Source organism: Rattus norvegicus, chromosome 7, assembly GCF_021556685.1.
Source record: "Rattus norvegicus strain SHRSP/BbbUtx chromosome 7, alternate assembly SHRSP_T2T, whole genome shotgun sequence".
In the NCBI taxonomy this organism is placed as follows: Eukaryota; Metazoa; Chordata; class Mammalia; order Rodentia; family Muridae; genus Rattus; species Rattus norvegicus.
In genome coordinates, this window is record NC_141540.1 from 115,371,873 (window position 1) to 115,383,778 (window position 11,906).

Here is an 11,906-nt window from a genome sequence, read left to right on the forward strand (position 1 = left end):
CTGCTGGCCTTGGGAGACACTGTCTCTTTGTCCCTTTGTCATGGTAACTGCAACAGAGCTCCAATCTGAGGTAGATGACAGATCGGCTTCTAGACCTGCCTTTCTGTGTTACCTTGGCTCTCCTTGCTAGCACCAGGTGAGCACGGCTAGAACGCCCAGGATCAGCTCTGTGATCCTCTTATCCCTGGTGGCTCCCACTCATCTGCTGTGCCTCCACTGCCAGGTGATGGAGGATGAGCAAAAGTGTGCTTGTTGGTTTTCTAGACGTTTCTTAATTTCGATGTTCATTGACTTCCTGCTGGGAGGTCATCGGCATCATGGCAAGAATGGGGCAGAGATGACCTCACTGGAGACTCCGGAATCTTCCAGGATCGTGTTTGCTGATGCTTTCATCTAAGAGATGTGATCACAACTGAGCTCAAGTGCTAGGCCTGGGGCCTCTCTCATGTTGAGTCGGACAGGTATGCTTCAGGTAGGAGAGCTCCTGGGCCTGATCTGACTCTCTTTTCCTCCCTGTTCAGGCTAAGTGGCTCCGAGGAAAGCCAAGGCTGAGAGGCAAGGCTGACTGCTGAACGCTGGTACAGCACCCACACAGATCTCCTGTCTCCCAGCACTTGACTGGATCCCAGAATTGAGGAGATTATCTGGTCCAACTACCTTTCTGCCAAGGAGACACTTTGGCACAGTGAGACTGGGGCTCCGAGAGGACAGGGAGACAGCTTTGTGTCCTTGGCTGACTGTGTCCTAGTCAGGTCTGGCATGAACCTGTGAACCAACTCCTTCTAGCCACCTCTTTCCCATGCATCTACCTGGCAAAGTTATAGCCCCTTTCCAAGGCTGTCACTATGTCCTATCTATCTGTGCCAGTGGCCCTTTTCTGCATAGTTGCCAGCCCAACACTGGGGTGCAGGGGCAATTGTCAAGCTGCCAGCTCTTGGGAAAGACAAAGGAGGGAATTCCATAGAATGTGGGAGTCTATGGTTCAAGGTATGTGCTTAAAGGGGTGTGTGCTTTGGAATCCTGGATTCCAATGGGCCAGGGATCAGCAGGATGAGGACAAGCCCGAGCCTCTTGGCTCTACTCTGTCCTTCCCAGTCTGCTCCTGTCCCCACGTGACCATAAGAATGGCCCAGCTTGCAGAGGAGGACTTGGTCGCCCATCTCCTTAAGTCATGCCTGTCTTCCTAGGGAATTTAGGCCAGTGTGCGCCTAGCTGAGAGGGGCTAGGGTCTGTGAATGGTGGTCTGCCGGTGGCCAAGGTCCCAATTCTGGAGGGGAACAGGAGGCAGCTGAGTGATCCTGGTGGCCTTTCATTTGCCCATTTTAGTTGAGACCAGAGAGCAGGATTGCCTCCCCATAAAAGTCTCTAAGTGAAGCCACTGTATACTGGAGAATTAAGTTAAAAGCAGTAGATATTGATGTTTTCAAAAAATAGCATTTAGTAGGAGCCGGGAGATACTTTGCTTAGTACCCCCTTTCCTTTTTTCTTTTTCTTTTTTGGTGTATTTTATTGATTTCTGCTCTGAAATAGTGCTTTCAACGTTTTAAAATAGAATTCTAGGCGAAGGCGTCCCAGGCTTGGGATTTAAGTGGAAATTGACATGGCTCTTCATATATTCTCCTTAAAAACAAGGCACTCAGGAGCGATTCCCCAGGCTGGTCAGGTACCTCCTCCTCCCGACTCTGTCTGCAACCCCCACCGAGGCTTTCTGTTTAAAAGGAATGGGGAAAATGGCTGTGGCTGCCTCAAAAGCCTGTTGTGATTTATGGTTCGTTTCTCTGGTGCTGAATGTGGTGGGTGAGGGCCTGCATCATCCAGCCGAGGGGCTACCCTGCTTTCCTGCGTTGAGGCCCTTCCTCTTCTGCCCCCTCCCACTGCTAGAACTTGCTAGGTGCCCAAAGGGCTCTGATTCTCTAGAAACCTTGGCCAAGTTCTCGGGCCTTGAGGGAATATATTAGATGCTCTTTACAGAACAGAATACTGGATAGAGACAATGTAAGGGAGGAGGATTGGTTTTGGCTTACAGTTTGAGAGAACACAGTCTACCATGGTGAAGATCTAACAGCGGGAGACATTCACAGCCACGGTGGCAGGGCTATGTGACTGCTCACATCTCAGCAGACTAGGGAGCAGAAAACCCAGGTCAAAAGTGGGACTGGCTTATGACCCTGAAGGCCACCCTTTATGGTTCTACAGTTCAATGAGCTAGGCCCCACCTTCTAAAGCAGCAATTCTCAATCTGTGGGTTGATACCCTTTTAGGTCATAGGAGTCACCTAAAACCATCGGAAAGCACAGATATTTACATTATGATTCCAAGCAGCAGCAAAACTCCAGTTATGAGGTAGCGATGAAAGTAATTTCATGGTCCTCACAACACGAGGAACTGTATGAAAAAGTTATAAGAGCATCAGGAAGACTGAGAACCACTGTTTTAAAGGGTCCACAACGTCTTCAAACAGCACCACCTGTTGGTCACTAAGTATTCTTCAAAGCACACAAACTCTGGAGCATTCACGCTCAACCCATAAGCGGGAGAGCTGACCTAGAAGGGTGGCTGGGGCCCTGGCTGGCTCAGGTGGTAGTAAAGAACTACCTGAACGTGTACTCTGCTCCACAGGCTGAAATTCCAACCTTTACATGATAATGTGAGGAGGCACATTGGGCAGGTGAGGGTGGAGCCGAGATGAGAACCCTCTAAGGGAGACTTCATACAGGCTCTCACCCTCACCCTATTACTGCCTGAGGACATAGCCAGAGGACTGGCTATTGAGCCCAAAGGTGGCCCCTAGCAGACCCAGAGCCAATATACACCTAGTCTTGGATTCCCAGCCTCCAGAGCTGTGAGCAATTCCTGCTGCTTGTCACCCCAAGGCTGCCTCCTAGTGACAGGACAGAATAGAGGCAAGAGGATTTAGAGGGATCAGCCTGGTGGCAGAGGGTCCTGAATGTGTGGTGAGGCTGAGGATTTGGATGTTACTCACTATTCCTGGAGATGCCTGTGGCTCTGGCCTCCACCCTCAAAGCACCTCATTGCCAAGGCCTGGGGACATCTCTCTTAACCCACCAGGACTGTGGGTTGAGTCTCAAGACTGAATTTTAGAGGATAGCATTGGAAATCTTAAGGCAATTTTCCCCCTCTTCTCTGCCCTTATACTCCAGAGACTTCAGGGCTGGTCACCATGTCCAGTGTCCAAAGGGGCCAGAGGTGGTCAGGTGGCCCCGTGCTAAAACTGTGTCACTATACTTTCCTGGTCTCCAGGGTACCTGTTGCTGAGCTCTTTGTGGGAGGAGAGCCTAGTGAGCCCTGTAACCGCCATTGGTGTTGAGTGTCCTCTGAGCTGATGCAGAAGATTGTGTTGTCCTTGTGTTTCTCTGTTCAGCTCATCAGGAACTCCAGGTGGCTGTAGGTACTACCTTCCCATCCCAAGGGGGCAGCCTTTAACATGCACACGAACTCTTGTCCTTGGAGCCTCGAGGCAGGCACTCAGGGATGTCTTAGTCAGGGTTTCTAGTACTGTGATAAAACACCACGACCAAAAGCAACTTGGGAAGTGTTTATTTCAACTAACAGTTTTTGTATCATGAGCCGTCACCGAGGGAAGTCAGGAATGGAATCTGGAGACAGGAGCTGACGCAGAGGCTGAGGGGAATGCTGCCACAGCCTGCTTTCGTATAGCACCTAGACTACCAGCACAGAGGTGGCACTACCCACAGTGAACTGGGCCTCTCACGTCAATTACCCATCAAGAAAATGGACTTGCGGGGCTGGGGATTTAGCTCAGTGGTAGAGCGCTTACCTAGGAAGTGCAAGGCCCTGGGTTCGGTCCCCAGCTCCGAAAAAAAAGAACCAAAAAAAAAAAAAAAAAAAGAAAATGGACTTGCCTGCAGGCCAGTCTGGTGGGTCCATTTCTCAACCGAGGTTTCCTCTTGTAAAATGACTCTGCTTATGACAAGTTGACATAAAGTAGCCATCACAGATGGGGAAGGTGGGGTGTACCAACAGGAGGGGTGTCTGGCATTAAGGACTATTGACTGTGTGCAGAAGTATCTGTGCAGTGTAGGACAATGTCACACACACACACGCACACGCACACACACACATACATACACACACACACACACACACACACACACACACACACACACACAGGAACTTGACTTGGGAAGGCCCACTAGGATGTGGGCAGCTCAGGGCTGAGTCTTGCTCTGACCCCTGCTTACCACAGCCCTCTGTGATCCCAGCTGTCTCTTCTGTGCCATCTGTCCTGAGATGGGAACCCACCAGATGTCAGCATGGTGGTCCCTCTCACCACTGACAGCACCTGGCCAAGTGGCAGATGGCTACTAGGCCAGAGGCTGAGATGGTAAAACCCAGGCATTGGCCAACCCTGACAGCCATGTGGGGGGTATGGCTGTGTCACCTCAAATTCAGGGCTAGCTCTATGGATGGGTGAACCTCCAGCAGGTGGCAAGTTGAATGTCTTTTACTGCAGGAGCATGCCTTCCTAGAAGGTGTTCAGGACTGCCCCCTTTGGATGCTGATGCTGGTGTCTAGGTTGCTGGGGCACTGGTGAAGTCACACAGAACAAGCTGGTGGCTCAAATATGAGCCTAGGCCTGCTGACCTGGACCTGGGTTCCCTTGGCCTCTATGATGTCTGTCCCCATGGGCACAGAATTCCTACTGGAGTTAGTATATGGATGGGAAGCTGACGGAAGACGGGAATCACTCAATCCCCTCTGCACAACCCTACAGTGAGGGCCGGGACCACACCTGCTAAGCTCTAACACCCTACCCTTGCTGCTCTTGACTCCTCCCTGGCTTTTGTTGTGATAGTTTTCAAACCTTCAGTGACTCTCCAGTGCCAAGGAACCCAGAGCTGGCCCTCTAGATTGGGACTGGGGTCTTGCAGTCCACATGGTCTGGCCCATAGGCCTTCAGTTTCTCAATCATAGCCACTGTCCAGTTGTGCTCCTTCTACTAGGTCATCGTCTTTCAAGTTACTGGCTACTCCACAGGCATCCCAGGGTCCTCTGGTGTTTTGCAACTGTATTCCTACAGAAGGGAGGGACATTCTACCCCTCCAGGTACACCTCCTACTGTTTGACTGTAAGTCCTATCAACCCAACTCCTTTCTGGCCAGTAATAAGGCAAGAAACTGACAGCACCTGGCCAAGTGGCAGATGGCTACAGAGGAGGGTCCCAAGGGCCACTTTCCTTCTGTCCAGCTCAGAGCTTCTACCTTTGCCGCCTGGAGCTCAATACTGCAGTGGGCCCTTCCACTGCATCCATCCACTAGATCTCATCCGCCAGGCCCCAACCTCCAGACTTTGTCCTCCAGACCCTGTCCAGCAGACCCCACTCACTAGGCCCTCATTCAGAAGACTCCACCCACCAGGCCCCATCCACCAGACTCTGCCCACTAGACTCAATTCTCCAGATCCCATCCGCTAGACCTTGTCCACCAAACTCTGTCTACCAGACCCTGTCCAGTAGAGCCCACCCACCAGGCCCTCATTCTCTAGACCCTTTACTTGAACTGTTTGTGGTCCTCTGCTTCCGGTATAGCTGGTTTTCATGTCTTCACTTGCCCCTCTGCATCCCTTACATGGCCCTTTCAGTCCTGTAGCTCAGGGCACCAGGCCTCCTAAGAAAGAATACAAGAAGACTGAGGGACAGGAGAGAGAGCATGCTGGGAGGAAGTAGAGAAGGGTGTGGATGCTGAGGGTTAGGAAGGCCCAGGGAGGGAGGAGAGAATTCTGGTGGTTCAGGCCCTGCTGGTCTTCTTAGGCTTTCTCGTGGACAGGAAGTGTGGCCTGCCCTTACCAGCATCCCCACAACCCCCCTTCATCAGTTCTTGTTCCTCCAGCCCTCAGTGCTGCGGGACAAGAGTGATCATCCTGTTAGCTGTGACCATGGATTTGAGCTGATGTCAAGGAGAGCTTTGTCCTGCAGTGTGAATCCTGTTGGTTCCTCCTGTTTTTAATTCAGAGCTCCTGCTGCCTCATCTCCACAGGGTTCCCTCTCCCTAGCTGAGAGCCTGGTGAGGGTGTGGTCTCAAGGTTGGGCCAGGCTGGAGTATTCCTTTGGGGGGGGGCAGGTTGCAAGGGAACCTGAGTTCCTGGGACTCCTTTCTTTAGCATGAGGGGCTGGTGGCATGTTACACCCCCACGAGGGACTACATAGGAAGCTACAGAATCCCATGAGTGACAGTGTCACTTGCCCTGCACTCACTGGCACTGCAGCAGTGTGGCCAACCTTCCAGTGTAAGGGGACCTTGTTTTCAATTCATCCATTAACACAGGGCAAATTTGTGTAATTGTGAATTTTAAATATGGAAAAGGTTCATGATGTTTCCAAAGATAATGGTGTGAGCAGAGCCCTCGAGGGTCCTGGATGCTGGCCTGTGCTACCTCAGTCCTGGAAAGCTCAGGTGACATTGTGGCTTCACTATCTTCCTTTCAATGGGCGGACTCCAGCCCTCTAGAAGCCAGAAGCTGGGGTTGAAGGCCTCAGCTGTGACATCCTCAGGCAGCCTTGACTGCCATCTCTTTTCTACCTTGGAGTCTGGGACACTTCTCCCCTCCCTGCCCTTGGGAACTGGTCATTCGGAGATGCTTCTAGTCAGTGTTCTGCCTTCATGGGACAAAGACATTTGCTCTCACAGGACAGTCCCAGGAAGCTGAATGACTCTCCTTGTATCCTGGGCTCAAAGGATGCCTTGGTGATGAAAGGTGAGGCCGGGTGTCAGGGAGCTCAATGTCCTGCTCCGCAGGCTTGGGTAGAGGGAAGGAACTGAAGGGCTGGGAATTATTATATGGCGACATAGCGACATAAAGCAAACAGTATCTGTAAGCCAGTATGCTGATTCCTTTTTTGTCTCTGTGATAAAAACCATGGCCAAGCCACCTTATAAAGAGTTTATTTTGGCTATAGTTCCAGAGGGATATCAGTCCATCGTGGCAGGGAGGCATAGCAACAAGCAGCAGGCACGGCACCATGAGCAGGGAGCCCAGAGCTCTCCCATCTTCACATGTAGGCAGGAAACAGAGAATGACCTGAGAGTATGTGAGGCTGTATGATCTCCAAGGCTGCCCCCTGGTGACACACACTTCCTCCAGCAAGACTGTACCACCTCAACCTCCTCAAACTGCAGTATCAACCAGGGACCAACCTCATCCAAACCTCCACATTCCATTCTATGGCTTTATGATATGGCTCCTATAGCCATAGTCTCGTAGCCATATCATAATGCAGGATGCATTTAGTTCCCCATTTAAAATGCACTTAAAAGTCTCCATAGTCGGGCTTGGGGATTTAGCTCAGTGGTTGAGCGCTTGCCTAGCAAGCGCAAGGCCCTGGGTTCAGTCCCCAGCTCCGAAAAAAAAAAAAAAAGTCTCCATAGTCCACCACATTCTTAACGCCAACACTGTTCATAGGCCCAAAGTTCCTTTTGAGTCTGAAGGCAATTTCTTAACTGTAACCTTCTGTAAAGTAAAATATCAATACTTCCAACATTTCAGGACGCAGAAGATACATTATCATTCCAAAGGCAGAGGAGTGGGCCATAGTGAGGGAATGGTGGACCAAGTAAGACAAGAACTGAGCAAACACCGAGTCCTGTAGCTCTGTGTCTGATGTCAGAAAGCTTAGATGGCTCTGCCCTTCCAGCCTTGCTGCCTGAAGCACACTGCTCTCCCAATGGCTGATTCTACTTGTATGTAGCTCTTCTCGGCTGACATCCCACAGCTCTGGCATCCCCAGTATCTTGGGGGTCTTCACCACAACTAAGCTTTATTTTTATAGCTCCATACAATGGCCTCTCAGCTTTTTGCCCACCATGGACATTGCTATGGGAAGGGCTGATGCAGGAGACAGGTGTTTGTGGCATCCAGAACTGGATGATTCTGTCCCTGGCTATAGGAGTCTACTGCCAGCACGGGGTGGTGTGAAGATGGGGGACTCTGGTTTCGAGGAGCTGGCTGCAGGGTGCTTAAATACGTGGGTGGATTGCAAAGGGAGCTGGGCACCCAGTCATGGTACCAACTCTCAGTCCAGAGGGTGTTCCCGGGAACGCCACGTGTGGAAGTCACATGCTACCTGGACTTCCCTCTTCATCCATGTGAGGACATGGCCCCAAGAGTCGCTTCCTAGTCTGAGGTGTCACCATGTACATGAATCAGTGTTTGCTTTTTGTGTGGTTTTTTGTTTTTGTTTTGTATTGTTTTGCTACTGACCTCTCTGGAAGTCTGTCATCTTCAGTAGGACAGCCTGACTCTGGGAGGGGTCTGACTGGACTGGAGCCCAGTCCTTATACTTGATATTCCCTGGAACAGTCAGACTGGGATGGCTGGAGCTGCCAGAAGCCCTGGCTGGCTCCTTATCTGCCTGAGTCTCCATCATATGGAACGCAACAGAGGCTTCCAGGCCACTATTCTGCCCTCTTTGACCCACAGGAAACAGGAGGTTTTGATGTGGAACTTGAAAATATAAACTTGGAAAGTAACAGGGGGACCCTTGCTTCACCCTGACCTGAGAACTCTGTGGGCAATAGCGTAATCAAATGTCACTGGTGTTGTCAACAGAGAAGAGATGGAAAAACCAGAGAAAATAAAGGTTGGGATGGTGGCTCATTGAGAGAATGCTTGCCTAGCATGTATGAGGGCCTGGGTTCTATCCCCAGCAGCGCATAAAACAGATACAGTGGTGCATGTGGTAATTGCAACACTCAGGAGGTAGAGGCAGGAGAATCAGAAGTCTGAGGTTGTCCTTAGCTACCCAGCAAGTTCGAGGTCAACTTGGGATATGTAAACAGCCAAGAATTAGAAAATATTTTAAGCAGTGCAGTCCTACATCAACAGAGAAACAGTTTCCTCTAGTGTGCATGCACCTTTGACTGAGGTCAATGGGTGAGAGGACATATAGCTGGATCCATACCTTGCATGTAGGGAGTGACTCCAATATTTGGGAGCACGAGGCCATGGTGGCTCAGGTGAAGGGAGAAGGGTGGGAGTCTCTCCTCATCTCGCAGAGTGGGAAACCAGAGAGACTTGCATGAGGCTGTTGACTTTCTCATTCTGGCAATGGCTAGATGTCACATACTGTTTCCTTGGCTTTCTGGGTCACTTGGCTATATGACAGTTTCCACCTCCTCAGATTGTCATGAGGAGGCCACAGTCTGGGCCCTGGACCAGGAACTCAGTTTCTTCCCGCTGCAAAGTTGTGCCATACCTTTATGACCTTCTCCCAGCCACTGTCCTGTTGGCACTGTGGTCTCACAGGGACTGCCCACCCTCACACTGTACTTAGCTTAGAAGCATCCCTGGGTGCACAGGATGGAGACAATCCACTCGGACAGTGTCATCCTGTTCCCAGACCCCTCCCTGTTGTCACCTGTCATCGTGGTCACCACACCAGTGCCTGTGGTCCTGGTCATCTCGAGTGACTTTGTCCTCTTATCTCATTTAATCCTCTCTGACTACAGATGCATAGTTTTTCTAAATAAGCAGGAAAAATCACTTCCTGGACAGCAGTCTTGCTACCAACCCCATCATGAGAGAGAGAGGCTGCACAGAGCTGCTCAGGAGTATCTCAGGCTGTCCAAAGAGAAGCTCTCTGGAGACAACTCCAGGAACACACCCAAAGGCCCTCAACCTTCTGGCTCTGGTTATTTGAAACCACAGGGAGCTTCTCATGCATCCCCTAAGTTCAGCTGCTTCCCATGTCAGCCTAGGCCATGTACTCCTTTTGATTAAAACACTCCATTCCCAAGGGTGAAGACACAAAGATCCCTGGGCCTCATCCTTCCCTCCTTCCTCCAAATGTTCAGGGATTTTGAACTTGATCTGCTTGCAAAGCTACAGTCTGGGGTCCTTGTATTCCTCAGTGTAGCTTGGGCTAAAGAGGTCTGGTGCTTCCTTGTCTTTCTGCCAAGGAAAGTATCCTTGTAGAATCTTCCTTGGACACTTTGCAGTGGTTCCCAGTGTTGACTCGAGGATGGTTCCACTCCTTTGTGTGTGCTGGAGGACACCATGGCAGCAAGCACCCAGGCCATGTGGTGCTTAGCTCATGTCATGAGTGCTATCTGTGTTGAACACTTGCTGTCTCCTAACTTGGACCTGGTATGATGTGGGCTGCAGTTGGCAAGTCTTCGTTGCTGCCACACAGAGCCTAGGAAAGGGGCCAGTGCGGAGGTGAGCATCATTGGACCCATGAATCCAGCTGTGCCTGAGTCACAAGTCCACATTAACCATGACTGAGTCACACGTCCACATTGACAGCACCTGAGTCACATGTCCACATGCACAGCACTTAGACCCCTGTGGGCCAGGCTCTCTGTCTCTTGCAATCAAGTTAACACCAACATTCTTTTTTTTTCTTGTCTCAATTTATTTGTAAAAACAGCATAGGACACTGGTCATCTGCAAATAGAGTGTAGGTAGGTGTGTCACAGGGGTCCATCTGTCTTCACACTGGCAGGAGCCTTTTCTATGGGGCCTTCACAGGGGCCTGGGCACCCTTGGTAGCCTGGGCTGGAGCTTTGGCCTGGGCCTTAGCTGGAGCTTTGGCCTCTGCCTTGGTTTGAACCTTGGACTTTGGTTGGCAGAGACTACGACCCTTGGCCATGTAGCTTCGAGTCTTCTTCCCAAGCTTGGGGTGAGCGATGAAAGCCAGATGGCTGAGTTTGTGGCTGGGGCCCTTTGGCATCTTGGGCTTGACGGCCTGAGGCTTCACAAGGGTCTTGATGGCCTTTGCGCGTGCACTCACGGCCTTGGCATTGTTGGCCTGCATCTTCCTCAGGCCTTTCTTGTTGTGCTTAGAAAAGTGCATGTTCCTCAGAAACTTGGGATCAACCCCCTTAAGAGATTTGTATCTTTGTGACCGGGGTTTCTTGATGCCATTTCTGTGCCATTTGGGGGACTGGTTGTGTGTGGTGTGGTTCTTGGACTTGGCCATATCTGCATGGTAAGCCATGGCTCTGGCAGCGCCTGAGACCCTAGCACCAACATTCTGCTGAGCAATCACTTTTCCACATAACTCTTGTCCCACCCTTACATCTGTCCTCTGAAAGCTGAGTTGCAGTTCTGACTCACCTGTAGGACTGACCAGGGAGGAGGTGAGGCGAGGCTTAGCGATGAATTCAGTAAAAATGCCTTGGTAGTGTTAGCCTTTGCTTCCTTCTGACATGGTGTGTGTGTGTGTGTGTGTGTGTGTGTGTGTGTGTGTGTGTGTGTGTGTGTGAGAGAGAGAGAGAGAGAGAGAGAGAGAGAGAGAGAGAGAGAGAGAGAGAGAACATGGGCAGGTGGACATACGCACACAGGTGCTTATTCATGTGGAGACCAGAGGCTGAGCCCAGGAGTCACCTTCTATTGCTCTCCAGTTTATTTGAGGCCGAGCTCATTGATTGAACTAGATTGGCTGGCCACTAAGCTCCAGAGAAACCTGCCTGGTTTTGCTTCCCCAGTACTGGAATTATAGATACGTGCTGCAATAGCCACCTTCTTACATGGATGACAGGGATCGAGATCCAGGCACTGGTGCTTACACAGCAAGCACTTTACTGACAACCATTTCTCCAGCCCCACATTTAGGTCCTTAAGGCTGTCCTTGATGGTGATTTATGCATTCACTCATCCTTGCAGAGGGCTCCCAGGGCGCTCCAGCTGCCTTGCGCTCAGCCGTGCCTCCTTGTGCCTCCATCTGCCCTTTCTCCTCACCCTCATTGCCTTAGGGTCTCCCGAACTCTTCAGAGGCTAGTACTTGCCTTGTCCTGCAGGCCTATGTCAGTTTCCAAGAGGCTCTTCCCTGTGTTCCTATGTGGCTTTCAGTACAGGAGTGTGGTGACTCTGCTCTCCTGGTCCCCTCCCTGTGCTGTGCTCTTCACATAGACCCGGATTCTTCCTGC

The 11,906-nt window shown here is 51.0% G+C and overlaps 1 pseudogene; it reads right to left on the bottom strand.

Moving 5' to 3' along the window:
- Positions 1 to 10,487: 10,487 nt before the first annotated feature.
- On the bottom strand, positions 10,488 to 10,967 carry Rpl29l5 (ribosomal protein L29 like 5; annotated as a pseudogene).
- Between the last annotated feature and the right edge of the window lie 939 nt (positions 10,968 to 11,906).